At 39.9% G+C, this 12,840-nt stretch overlaps 3 non-coding genes across 3 annotated transcripts; 1 reads left to right on the forward strand and 2 right to left on the reverse strand.

Annotated features, from left to right (window-relative positions):
* Window positions 1-313: 313 nt before the first annotated feature.
* TRNAH-GUG lies at window positions 314-385 on the reverse strand. Its single transcript has one exon. It is a non-coding gene; the product is annotated as a tRNA-His (tRNA).
* Window positions 386-1,407: 1,022 nt separating this feature from the next.
* TRNAH-GUG lies at window positions 1,408-1,479 on the reverse strand. Its single transcript has one exon. It is a non-coding gene; the product is annotated as a tRNA-His (tRNA).
* Window positions 1,480-3,107: 1,628 nt separating this feature from the next.
* On the forward strand, window positions 3,108-3,179 carry TRNAH-GUG. The gene has a single exon. It is a non-coding gene; the product is annotated as a tRNA-His (tRNA).
* The last annotated feature ends 9,661 nt before the right edge of the window (window positions 3,180-12,840 follow it).

Raw genomic sequence — 12,840 nt, forward strand, 5'->3', positions numbered from 1 at the left:
CTATCCATATCTATTCCTTGTTAAGGTTTCAGACTCACGAAAATAACAAGGGAGATTGTGGGGAGCTGTTTCCTGTTGGGGTGGTATATAGGAAACATTGGAATAACGAAGGAGTCCATTCTCAGCGAGAGGAATGAACAATAGTAGCGATTCAAGTCCTTTAAAGGTCAATTTTGGGGTTCTTCTCCATTGTAAATAACCGTGGGTGTTTTGGTTCGTGCTTTGTTTCATTTTTAAAACGTCGAAAGTACAGAATAAAATTGCTGGGTGAAACAAAAAAGCTAGATCCCTTGCCGTGCCATTGCTTCCACAATGCCGTGACTCGGATTCGAACCGAGGTTGCTGCGGCCACAACGCAGAGTACTAACCACTATACGATCACGGCGAGCTAACCGGGACCCGTAGCTTTCGCGAGCTTGTAACACTCTTCTTTAGCGATAGACCCTCCCTTTCTGTACGTCACTCTTCGTTCTTGCTTTGGGGAGGAGTTCCAAACCGAGGCTGATGAACGCAGGCGTAGAACTCCCCCAGACCAGAACGTGTGGTATTTCTCGTCTGTGACTCCTAAACTACCCAACAATGTTAACTCTTCGAATGACTTGTGCTCGTGGAAGGACCGCATTCTAATAGACGGCTAAGAGAAGGTTCCTGGCTTAAGCGACACTTCTCAGGATTCCCCCTAAATGCAGAAATTCCCTCTAAATGCTGGGAGACTAGAGGAAATCTGCTCTGCATCGCTATTAAGGGAAAAAGAACAGTCAACCAAACACCATTTATTAAGCGTCTACTGTAATTATGACAGGTTGAAGTATGTGCTGGGGCTTCAAATACAAAGAATAAAACGGTCATCTCAAAGAGTTTATATTCTTACCCAAACAAAAATTGGGTCCCTAGAAAGGAGTCAAGAGGAGGATTATTCTATGGCTCCCATGGAGAAAATAGCATAGTAATAACAATAAGTATTTATGTAGCTCCTTAAAGGTTTGTATAGCATTTATGTTATTTCATCTGATGAACCATCCAATCTCCTACTTGTGGGAGGTATAGGGAATCCGATCTTATCCAATAAGCAATTATTAAGCTCCTACTATGCGCAAGGCACTGTGCTAGGCCTTTGAGATACAAAGCCAAGACAGTCTCTGCCCCAGTGGAGCTTGAATTTTCACGTTGAGGATAGAACACAAACGCTGGTAAATATACAAAAGGGACTCAGTCATTGCGCACTAAGGGGCAAGCATTTACTACGCGTCAATTTCATAGCTTTCTTTTTTTTCCCGAAGTCTCAGTTGTCAGGGGGATTCTGGGGCTTCCTCTTCAGGAGACAAGTGATTGTGAGATAATTAAAGTTAAAAAAATAGTCGCAAGAAAAAAATTAAAGCTCCCTTGCCGTGCCATTGTTTTCCACAATGCCGTGACTCGGATTCGAACCGAGGTTGCTGCGGCCACAACGCAGAGTACTAACCACTATACGATCACGGCAAGCTACCGGGGAGCTGGCAATAAAATTTGTCACTCAGGCTTTTCTAGGTCTAAAGCCCCGCCCCCGTACAACTGACGTGTTTCCGATAGGTCATTGCTGAGCTTCGGTTTGTTTCTTATTCCTCCCGCTCTCTCTGCAACACGCAGGCGCGCGGCTCTCCCGGAGCCTTGGTCAGTCTTTGCTCCGCTTTGGCAGGCGTGCTGCCCCTTTTAGCCTCCTGGCTCTTTCCCTTTCTCGCCGGAGAGGAACTCAGTCTCGATCTGGCTAGCCCTTTTACTTGGAACGTTTTTCACCACGGACCCGAGATGAGGGTGGGGCAAATAGGGGAGGACTCTCGTTCGGCGCCCCCGGGATGGTTCGGGATGCCGGGCGGGGATGGGAAGCGGCCTTCTCACGTGATCACGACTCGGAAGGCGGGGGAGACCTTGCTCAGCCTCCGCCACGTGGGCGCTAGTGCTGAGGGGTTCGGGTAGGCGGGGAAATGGGGGTGTTTCCCAGCGGACACGTCCACAGAAGCCTCCGTGTCCCTATGGGACTTGCCGGAGGACCTTTGGGGGTGCATTCTTGCAAAAGGTGGGGGTGAACGTGTGAGATGTCAGGGCGTGGACGTACCTCCTCCCCAAAGCAAACCTCCCGTTTTACTCCGGGTTAGTAAAGAGCTTCTTGCTCTGACCTCACGGAGGGAGCATCACTTTGTTGTGCGCGCTTCTTCCACCTTGATTATTTCATTCATTCACTTTGAAAACCCTCCGCAACCTGCCACGCTCCAACCTTTCCAATCTTCTTACGCTTTAGGCACCCCCGACGATTCAGCGACACCGACGTTCTTGCAGTTCCTCGTATAAGAAATTCCATTTCCCAACTCCAGGCATTTTTGTTGGCTGTCACCCCCCCCACCACCACCCGCACAGAACTCTTTCTTTCATCTTCCCTCCTTCAAGTTCAAGCTAAAATCCCACCTACAAAGAAGCCTTTCCTGATCCCCCTTCTTGCTCTGCTGATAATCTCCAATTTTATCCTATCTATAGCTTGCCTGTGCATAATTTTTTGCACGTTGTATCCCCCCTCCCCATTAGACTATGAGCTCTTTTAGATTAGGAGTTTTGTCTGGGGTGGGGGGAGTTCTTTGTAACCCCAGCGCTTAACTGACATAGTAGGCACTTAATAAGTGCTTCTTGACTGACCGATACATTCGCTCATTAATCAAGAATTAATCAAGCAATATTCTGTATCCTAGTTATTTGCGTAATATGCCTTTTCCCTACCATGTTCCCGAAGGGAGCATGTCTTGTTTGAATCCTGTAGCACTTCTTTCTTCCCCTCTTCCTGCTCCCATACCCTGGGTGTTTCATAAATATTTGTTCTTTCTCACGACACTTCTAGTTTCCAGGACCGACAGGTTTCCTATCAGTCCCTCCTAGAGGGGGCTGCCACAGGATCAGTTTCATCTCCACCCGCGTGGGTGAGGGAGAGGAATGGAAGCCGTCGACGGATGCTTCATAATTAAGAATGAATTTTGTTTACGATGACCTTCAATGAAGTCAAAGGTAGCCAGACTGAAGCAAGTGATGAAATAGCTAAAAAGAAATGCTGGAAAGGACGTGCACTCGTAGCGCTCCGGTAGCTCGCCGTGATCGTATAGTGGTTAGTACTCTGCGTTGTGGCCGCAGCAACCTCGGTTCGAATCCGAGTCACGGCATTGTGGAAAACAATGGCACGGCAAGGAGTGTGTGTTTTATTGCCCATTTACATTAAAGCACTTTCCCCCAAAGAACTATAAAGCACTTCTCTCCCAAAGAAGTATGTTAAGCCGTTAAAAAAATTTCTTAACCTAAAAATACCCAATATGTCCATTGGTTAAGAAGATCTGCCACTGCTATGTTCCTTGTGGCCTTGCTGAACTGTGCTGCACTGTTTCTCCCCTTTCCTTATTTCTCCACATATGTGGTTTTTCCCCCAATGAGACAAAGTTTTTCTCATAATATCCTTGGAGAAATTCCTGTGCCCTTAACACATTTATGTGTTTTATTAAAAAAAACCACTTGATTTTGAACATCTAATCCACCAAATTTGCTTAGTTTGCTATTTACATTTAAATTAATTTCCATTCATTAAGTATCATAAATTTTCCTCAACAGGATGTTGTGCTTGTACTTTCATTCTCATTTTCTTTTCTCTCTTAAGTGGTCATAGATAGCATACACTAAATTCTTCTCTTTTTTCTTTATCTGCTTTGCATTATTCCTTTGTATTCCTTATTTTTACTGGTTGGTCTTTATGCTTTATAGTATTCCATTACATCAATATACCACAATTTATTTAACCATATCCCTTTTATCAGACATTTAGTTTACCAGTGTTTGGTAATTACATATGAGGTTGCTAATGAAAATCTTTGAACATAAATTCCCTGTATAGAATAGTTTGTAAAAAACATTTTATTTATTTGTTGTTTAAAATAGGTTTTATTGATGTTTTCTGTTTCTTGAGTCATCATAGTAATCCCAAGTTTCTCTTTTTCTGCCCCTCTAGAGAACCATCCCATATAACAAACAGCATTTTATAAAGTGTTATTTATACCAATAAATTGAAAAAGTCTGAAAACAGAAGTATATAACACCTGGGACCTCCCTCCACCAAGGGGTGAGTTAGGGATATCCTCTTATATGTCTTCATTTGAGTCCTGCTTGAGCTTTATAATTTGGTTACATTCATGTTTGACTGTTTTTTTTTTGGCGTTTCTTTCCATTGATATTATTGTAGTTATTTCTTGTATTGTTTTGGGGGGCCTCTGCTTACTTTACCCTGTATCAGTTCATGTACATTTTTTCCATACTTCTCTGAATTCACCCCACCTTTTTTATTACTGTGCAATATTCTGTTACATTAATATAATATTCTGTTATATTAATGTACCACAGTTTGTAATATTCTGTTACATTAATGTACCACAATTTGTTTAGCCATTATCCAGGGGATGGGCATTTACTTTGTTTCCAATTCTTTGCTGTCAAAGAGCTGCTTTAAATATTTTGGTGTGTTTGGGGGCTTTTTCCTAATTAATAGTTTCTTCAGGGTATAAGCCTGGTAAAGGAGTCTCTGGTTCAAGGGGTGTGGAGATTTTAGTCACTTTATTTGCATGATTCCAAATTGCTTTCCAAAATGATCCTGCCATTTCACAACTCTACTAACAATGTAGTAGCATGCCTATCTTCCCACAATCCTTCCAATACTAACTGTGGCCATTTTTTGACATCTCTGCCAATTTACTAGCTGTGAGGTGAAACTTCAGGCTTATTTCGATAGTAGTTTCTCTTATTATTAGTTATTTAGAGCTTTCTTTTATGTGCTTGTGAATACTTCGAAGTTCTTTTGAGAACTGTTTGTTCATATCCTTTGATCTATTGGGGAATGACTATTTGTCACATATATATATTTATTATTTGTTTATATACTTTGGATACCAAAACCTAATCATCAAAATTTGATACAAAGGGGACCCTCCTCAATTTGACCACTTCCCTTCTTATCTTGGGTGCCTATGTAGAAGCTTTCAGTTTCTTATAATCAAAGTTTTATCTTTTGTAATTGCCTTTGTCTTTTGTTTGGTTAGGAATATATCTCCTACCCATTTAGAATGTATTGAGGAATATGATGTAAGGTGTGGTCTAACTAAACCTAATTTCTGCCAGACAGCTTTCCAGTTTTTATCAATAAAGGCGTTTTTCCCTAGGTAATTTATGTTTTCCACTTTATTAAACACTGAGTTATTGAGTCATATTGTTTCTGAATCTCCCTTGTCTAGTCTGTGCCATTGATCTATCTATTTTTTAACCAATACTAGATGGTTTTGTTGACTGCTGTTTATAATTCAGTTTGAAATCTGGAAGTGCTATTTCTCCTTTCATCTCTACTTCTTTTCATTCTTTTCCTTGATATTCTAGATCTTTTGTTTTTGCATATGAATTTTGTTATTATTTTATCAAGCTCTATAAAGTTCTTGGGAATTTGATTGGTTTAGCTTTAAAAGTATAAATTAATTTTGGTACCATTGTCACTTTCATTATATTGGCATGACTTAGACATGAGCATGGAATATTCCTCCAGCTATTTAAGTTGTTCTGTATTTCTTTTTTTTTTTTTTTTGCCGGTTCTGTATTTCTTTAAGGAACACTTTTTAATTGAATCAATACAAGTCTTTTGTGCGCTTTGGTGATAATATTAATAATAACAATAATAATAACTAACATTTATATAGCCCTTACTATGTATCAGGTACTGTGCTAAGCACTTTACAATGATCATCTCATTTAATCCTCACAGGAACCCTGGGAGGTAGGTGCTATTTTTTTTTTCTTTTGGGGCATTGAGGGTTAAGTGACTTGCCCAGGGTCACACAGCTAGTAAGTGTCAAGTGTCTGAGGCCAAATTTGAACTCAGGTCCTCCTGAATCCAGGGCTAGTGCTTTATCCACTGCCCCACCTAGCTGCCTGGTAGGTGCTCTAATTAACCTCATTTTACAGATTAGGAAACAGGCTAAATGAATTGCCCAAGTTCACACTGGTAAATGTTTGAGGACTTGAACTCAGGACTATCTTGACTCCAGCCCCTGGTGCTCTATCCACTGCAAAAGTTATTGAAGTTTAGAATAATTATATTATACAATGTATTCTTGAGTTAGGTTCAGTGACTGAAAATAACTATCCTTTAGGAAATTAAATTGGTAATGTCAAAAGGCAATCACAACATCATGAGTGGTTCTTAACAGTCATATCAATTCAATTCAATAACTCAGAAGCTATTTATCTGGGGATAAATAAAAAGAAAAATGGACTAAGACCTGCTCTCATGGAGCTTGAAGTCTACTGGGGGATACAAGAAGTAAAAAAATAAGTATAGGACATGGAAATTGAAGTGGGAGAGAAACTCTAACAACCATCTGCAGTGAGAACAGAATGAACGCTGGGTATGGACTGATTCCATCTTATGAAAACCAAAGTTAATTTTGCTGTTAATTTTAAACTCTACTGAGGACAAGGGGCATAGCTGTGGGTCCGGAACTTCCTTGAGGAAGTTGTAGCACCACTTGGGCTGGATTTGAAGGACCTTCTCTGAGTTTGGGGCCAGCTCCCCTTTGAGCAAATGACTTTTTAGAAAAGGGTTGGGAGGGAGGCACTGCCTGTACCAAGTGGCCTGTTTTTCTGATGGAGGGTAAGTGATGTAAACAATGGGAGTTTACTACTTTTATGCTGTATTTAACTATTAGAGGGGAAGTATGCTGTGGTAAATCTATCAGCTTTTTTGCCAAAGGAAAAAAAATAACTGGACAAATGTATGATCTGATATTGAGCTTCTTATATTTATCTTTCAGAGTCCTAATAAAGTTTAAACTTGAAATTAGATAACAGAGACAGAATGCCTTCCCCTCCCCCCATCACCCAAACAGGTCTTAATAAGAGGATAGTGGATGTTAAGTCATATTAGTAGGCTGGGGTTGACGTTTTCTTTGGGGTAGACCTTTTTAATCTGTCTCAGATTACAGGTAAAGTTTGTGAGGGTTGGTGAGCTTTAAAGAAATAGTAAACTCAGTTCTACTATTCTTTTTTTTCTTTCATTTTTCTTTGTTGGTGAGGCAATTGGGGTTAAGTGACTTGCCCAGGGTCAAGGGTCTGAGGCTGGATTTGAACTCAGGTCCTTCTGAATCCAGGGCTGCTGCTCTATCCAGTGTGCCACCTAGCTGCCCCTCAGTTCTACTATTTAGAATTAGATGAAATTGAAAGAATTTCTAAGTTTTTGGTTTTCTTAACAGATAAGAGACTTCTCAGGTGACCATAATCTCATAGAAGGGACTGTAGTAGGGGATATAGAGAATGTTTGGTTTCTCTGTCCTTTAGGAAGTGAAGACACCATGGGATGGTCACTGGATTGAAAGAGCCTCAATTAGGTGGCAAAGTGGATAGAGCACTGGATCTAGAGTCAGCAAGATCTTAGTCCAAATCTTGTCTCAAACACTTACTAGCAATGTGATCCTGAGCAAGTCACTTCATCTGTCTGCCTAATTTTTCTCATTTTTCTCTGTAAAATGGGGATAATAATAGCACCCACCTCCTAGAGTTGTTATGAGAATCAAATGAGATCAGATTTTTAAAGGCCCTTGCATATAGTAGGCATTTACATTAAAAAAAAAACCCACTCATTTAATAAAAAGGCATTTAACAAATGCTTGTTTCTTTTTTTCTTCTAGAGTATGTATTTGGTTGAAATGGGAAGGGAGGGGGACTCCAGCTGAGCACCTACTATGTGTTGTTCTGACTATTCCAATTCCAGTGTTTTCTACTATAGCACAAGACTTTTCATAATAACTTATAGCAAACACTAAGCTTTAGGAAGCAATTTTCTTACCACCACTCTATCAGGTAGCTAATACATTACTCCCATTTTTCAGATGAAGAAACTGAGGCCGAGAGGGGTTTTGCCATTTGTCCATGGTGTGCAGAAGTCCCTGAAACAAGGATTAAACCTAGGTCTTCTGATTCCAAGTCTAGTGTTATTCCCATTCTACCTCCTTCCCTATCCTATTTCCACAAAAGGAAGAAATACCAGCATTCTGGGGAAAATGGGGAGGACTTCTCCCCCAAATAATCATGATGAAGTTTGTTTTTTTTTTTTTTTTTTTTTTTTTTTTTTGCGGGGCAATGGGGGTTAAGTGACTTGCCCAGGGTCACACAGCTAGTAAGTGTCAAGTGTCCGAGGCCAGATTTGAACTCAGGTACTCCTGAATCCAAGGCTGGTGCTTTACCACTGCGCCATCTAGCTGCCCCTGATGATGAAGTTTTTAAGTGCAGTGAAAATAATTGAGATCTTTTGGGGTTTAGGAGCAAGCAGGCAATGACTGACATTTTCTCCACTCAGCCTTTCAGTCCTTGATACTGGGAATTTGGGGTGCCTTGAGGGTTTTAGCATTTCTATTTTCAACCCACTCCTTCCCTTATTCTGTTTTATTGGTTGTGTTCCCAGAGCCAGAGGATATTTGGAGTTGTATGTAATCACAGATGGTGTGTTCTAAACCCTCTTATTTTACAAAGAAAAAGATTAATAACAGCTAATATTTATATAGAACTTTTTATAGCACTTTAAGTGTTAGGCACTGTGCTAAGCACTTTATGATAATTATTTCATTTGATCCTTGAAATAACTCTGGGAAATAGGTGCTATTATCACTCCCATCTTATGGAAGAAGAAGCTGTGGCAAACAGGGCTTAAGTGATTTTCCCCAGAGTCATGTATACACTTAGTATCCTAGACCAAATTTGAATTCCTAACTCCAGGCACATCACTCTAATCCACTGTGCCACCTAGTGCAGATCCCATTTCTTGTCCAAGCAGGGGAACCTATGCCAGGTCCATCTGGCTAATGCTGTTAGTGAGTCTTGGTAGGAGGACTTCACCTGTAATGTAGCTGACCTTTGACTCATATATTTCCTAGGAACACTTTCAGCAGACCTGGAGATTCTGCAGCCAAAGCAAACCCATCCTGCCTTTAAGGATTCATCTTTTTTTGTGTCATAGACCCTTTTGACAGTCTGGTAAGTCCTATGGACCAGTTCTAGAAATAATGGTGGGTTTTTTTTGTTTGTTTGTTTTTGCTGGTCAATGAGGGTTAAGTGACTTGCTCAGGGTCACATAGCTAGTGTCAAGTGTCTGAGTCTAGATTTAAACTCAGGTCCTCCTGAATCCAGGGCCAGTGTTTTATCTACTGTGTCATTTACCTGCCCCTGGAATAATGTTTTTTAAAGCCATAACATAAAACACATTGGATCACAAAAGAAACCAATTCGATTAAAATATAGTTATCAAAATATTTTAAGAAAAGTTTACAAACTCTATTCTAAGAACCATGTTGTAGTCCTTTTATAGTGATCTGGTATTATTGTTAAATAATTAGACTGGCGTCCCCCCACCCCTGCCATCCCAGCCCCCTGTGCTTTTAAGCCAACTTAAACATTCAAAACAAAACAAAACAAAATCTATATTTTGGAATTACCTTAGAACCAGTTTACAAACCACAGGGGAAAACTAGTCTCATTACTTTATGGTCATACACTATTTGGGAATCAACCCCCAACTTCCCCATTGTCCTCATCTCTTTCCCCTTTCTATATTCCTCTCCCCACTGCCCCCCCCCCCAAAAAAAAAAGCCTAGACTCCTAAATCAGCATTACCAACTTTGATCACTTAGTTTCCTTACTCACCACACTTGGCTTCTTTGGGCTCATTCTAAAACTGCCATTGAAGTTATTCAAAAGGAAATGGAAGGGATATCCAAAAGAATGGTGGTTGATATTCAAAAGAACCAAAATGCAATTGCTAGCATTTGTGATGAAATAATGGGATTTAGCAGATACTCAAAGACCCACCTGGAGATTAATCTAAACTGATTGAATCAAGTGAGAGTGATTGACTGCTGATTAGCCTACTTCAAGTTAACTAGATTGTAATCACACCTGGCTAGCCCTTAAGAATGTATTGTTGGGGGGGGGGGCAGTGGATAGAGCACCGGCCCTGGAGTCAGGAATACCTGAGTTCAAATCCGGCCTCAGACACTTAACACTTACTAGCTGTGTGACCCTGGGCAAGTCACTTAACCCCAACTGCCTCACTAAAAAATAAAAATAAAAAAACCAGAATGTATTGTTCTCAGAAGCTAGACTGTGAACTCAACTTGAGAACACCTTCAAAACCAATGGATTTGGATGATGCCAACCAATCAGCTTGAAGCAGTGTGTAAGGACCGCCTCTATAAAAAGCTTCCACAATCAGTTTGCTGGAGAGTTTGTGACTGAAGCAGGCTTGTGGCAGAGGACTTGAGGAAGAACCCGACCAGGCTGGAACTCTAGGCTAGATAGACCTTTTCTTAACTTTCTGAACTCCATGTGAATACCTGTATGCTTTAATAAATGTTTAATGCCCAAAGACTGGTGCTAAAGCTTCTAATTTAAGGCGATCACACAATTTAGATTTTAAACATCACACGCTGAAAACATATATAAAAGAATTTCAAAAGATTTTGAGAAAAATCAGCATCCCGGGAGATAGCATGATTTAGTTGAAAGGAAACTGGGCTTGGAGTCAGAGAATCCAAGTTGGAAACCTAGTCATCTGTCAGCCAAGTTTTTTACATTTCAGTTTCTTTCCCCTCTCCTCTCATCCTCTCCATTATAGTTGGTGTTCCACTATAAGACAGTCTCTGCTATCAAGGAGCTCACAGTCTAATGGGGGAGACAATATGTAAAGAACTGGATACAAATGTATATGTGTATATATATGTGTGTGTGTGTGTGTGTGTGTGTGTGTGTATGTGTATGTATATATACATATATATATATACATATATATATATACTGGGTAAATTGGAGGTAATCAAGAAAGAGAAGGCACTAGAATTAAAGGGGATTGGGAAAGGCTTGCTATAGAATGTTTTATCTGGTACTTGAAGGAAGTCAGGGAAGTCAGGAAGTGGAAATGAGGAGGGGGACAGTTCCATGTATGGAGGAAAACCAGTGGAAATGCCAAGAGTCAGGAAATGAAGTGTCTTTTTGAGGAATGGCAAGGAAGCCAATGTCAATGCATCATAGAGAATATGGAGGAAGTTATAATGTATAAGAAGAAGACTAGAAAGATTAGAAAGGTAGAGTGGTGGGGCTAAGTTGGGAAGGGCTTTGAACACTAAAGAATTTTATATTTCATATGGAATATGATAGGGAGGCACTCGAGTTTATTGAGTTGGAGGATGGTAGTGGTAGCATATGAGACCTGTGTTTTAGTAATCTCAGTTTAACAGTTGAATATAGAAGGATTGACTGGAGTAAGGAGAGATTTTTTTTTATTTGGTTGATTTCTTTTTTTGTTTTTAAGTGAGGCAGTTGGGGTTAAGTGACTTGCCCAGGGTCACACAGCTAGTAAGTGTTAAGTGTCTGAGGCCGGATTTGAACTCAGGTACTCCTGACTCCAGGGTCAGTGCTCTATCCACTACACTACCTGATTGCCCCAAGATTTTTTTTTTTTAAATAAACATTTTTATTTAAAATTTTGAGTTCCAAATTCTATCCCTCCCTCCCTCCCTGTCTCCCTGACATAGTAAGTAATCAGATATATGTTATACATATACAATTATGCAAAACATTGCCATATTAGTCGTTTTGTCTAAGAAAACTTGAAAAAAAGAAAAGAAAGTCTAAAAAATAGCACGCTTCAGTCTGTGTTCAATCAATATCAGTTCTTTCTTTTTAGGTGGATAGGATGTTTCATCATTAGTCCTTTGGGATTGTCTTGGATCATTGTATTGCTGAGAATAGTTAAGTCATTCACAGTTCTTCATCGAACAATATTGCTGTCTCTATGCACAATGTTCTCTTGGTTCTGCTCACTTCACTATATATCAGTTCATATAAGTCTTTCCAGGCCTTTCTGAAATCATCCTGCTTGTCATTTCTTATAGCACAATAATATTTCATTGTAATCATATACCACAGCATGTTTAGCCATTCCCCAATTGATGGGCATTCCTTTGATTTCCAATTCTTAGCCAACACAAAAGAGCTGCTATAAATATTTTTGTACAAGTAGCTCTTGGGGATACAAACCTAGCAATAGTATTGCTGGATCAAAGGGTATGCACAGTTTGATAGCCCTTTGGACATAGTTCCAAATTGCTCTCCAGAATGGTTGGATCAGTTCACAACTCCACCAACAGTAGATTAACATTCCAGTTTTCCCACATCCTCTCCAACATCTAACATTTTCCTTTTTTATCATATTAGTTACTCTGATAAGTGTAAGATGATACCTCAGGGTGGTTTTAATTTGCATTTCTCTGATCAATAGTCTTTTGGAGCATTTCTTCATATGAGTATAGATAGCTTTGATTTCTTTGTCTGAAAACTGCCTGTTCATATCCTCTGACCATTTATCAATTTTTATAAATTTGACTCAGTTATCTCTATATTTAAGAAAATAGGCCTATTTTCAGAGACACTTGTTGCAAAAATTTCCCCCGTTTTCAGCTTTCCTTATAATTTTGGTTGCATTGGTTTTGTTTGTGCAAAAGCTTTAAAATTTTATACAAAGTGAGGAGAAATTTGAGGTGAGCAGACCCACCAGTAGGCTATTGCAGCAGTCAAGGTGTGAGGTGATGAGGCCCTGCACCAGGATGGTGTCACTGTCATAGGAGAGAAGGGGAGTTTTAAATGAAGGTAATATTGACAGACTTTGACAATAGATTGGACATGGATATGAGAAAAAAGTGAGGATACCCAGATTTCAAAACTTTGTGACTGGGAAAATATTGGTACCGTCAACAG

Source organism: Dromiciops gliroides, chromosome 2 (assembly GCF_019393635.1).
Source record: "Dromiciops gliroides isolate mDroGli1 chromosome 2, mDroGli1.pri, whole genome shotgun sequence".
NCBI lineage: Eukaryota > Metazoa > Chordata > Mammalia > Microbiotheria > Microbiotheriidae > Dromiciops > Dromiciops gliroides.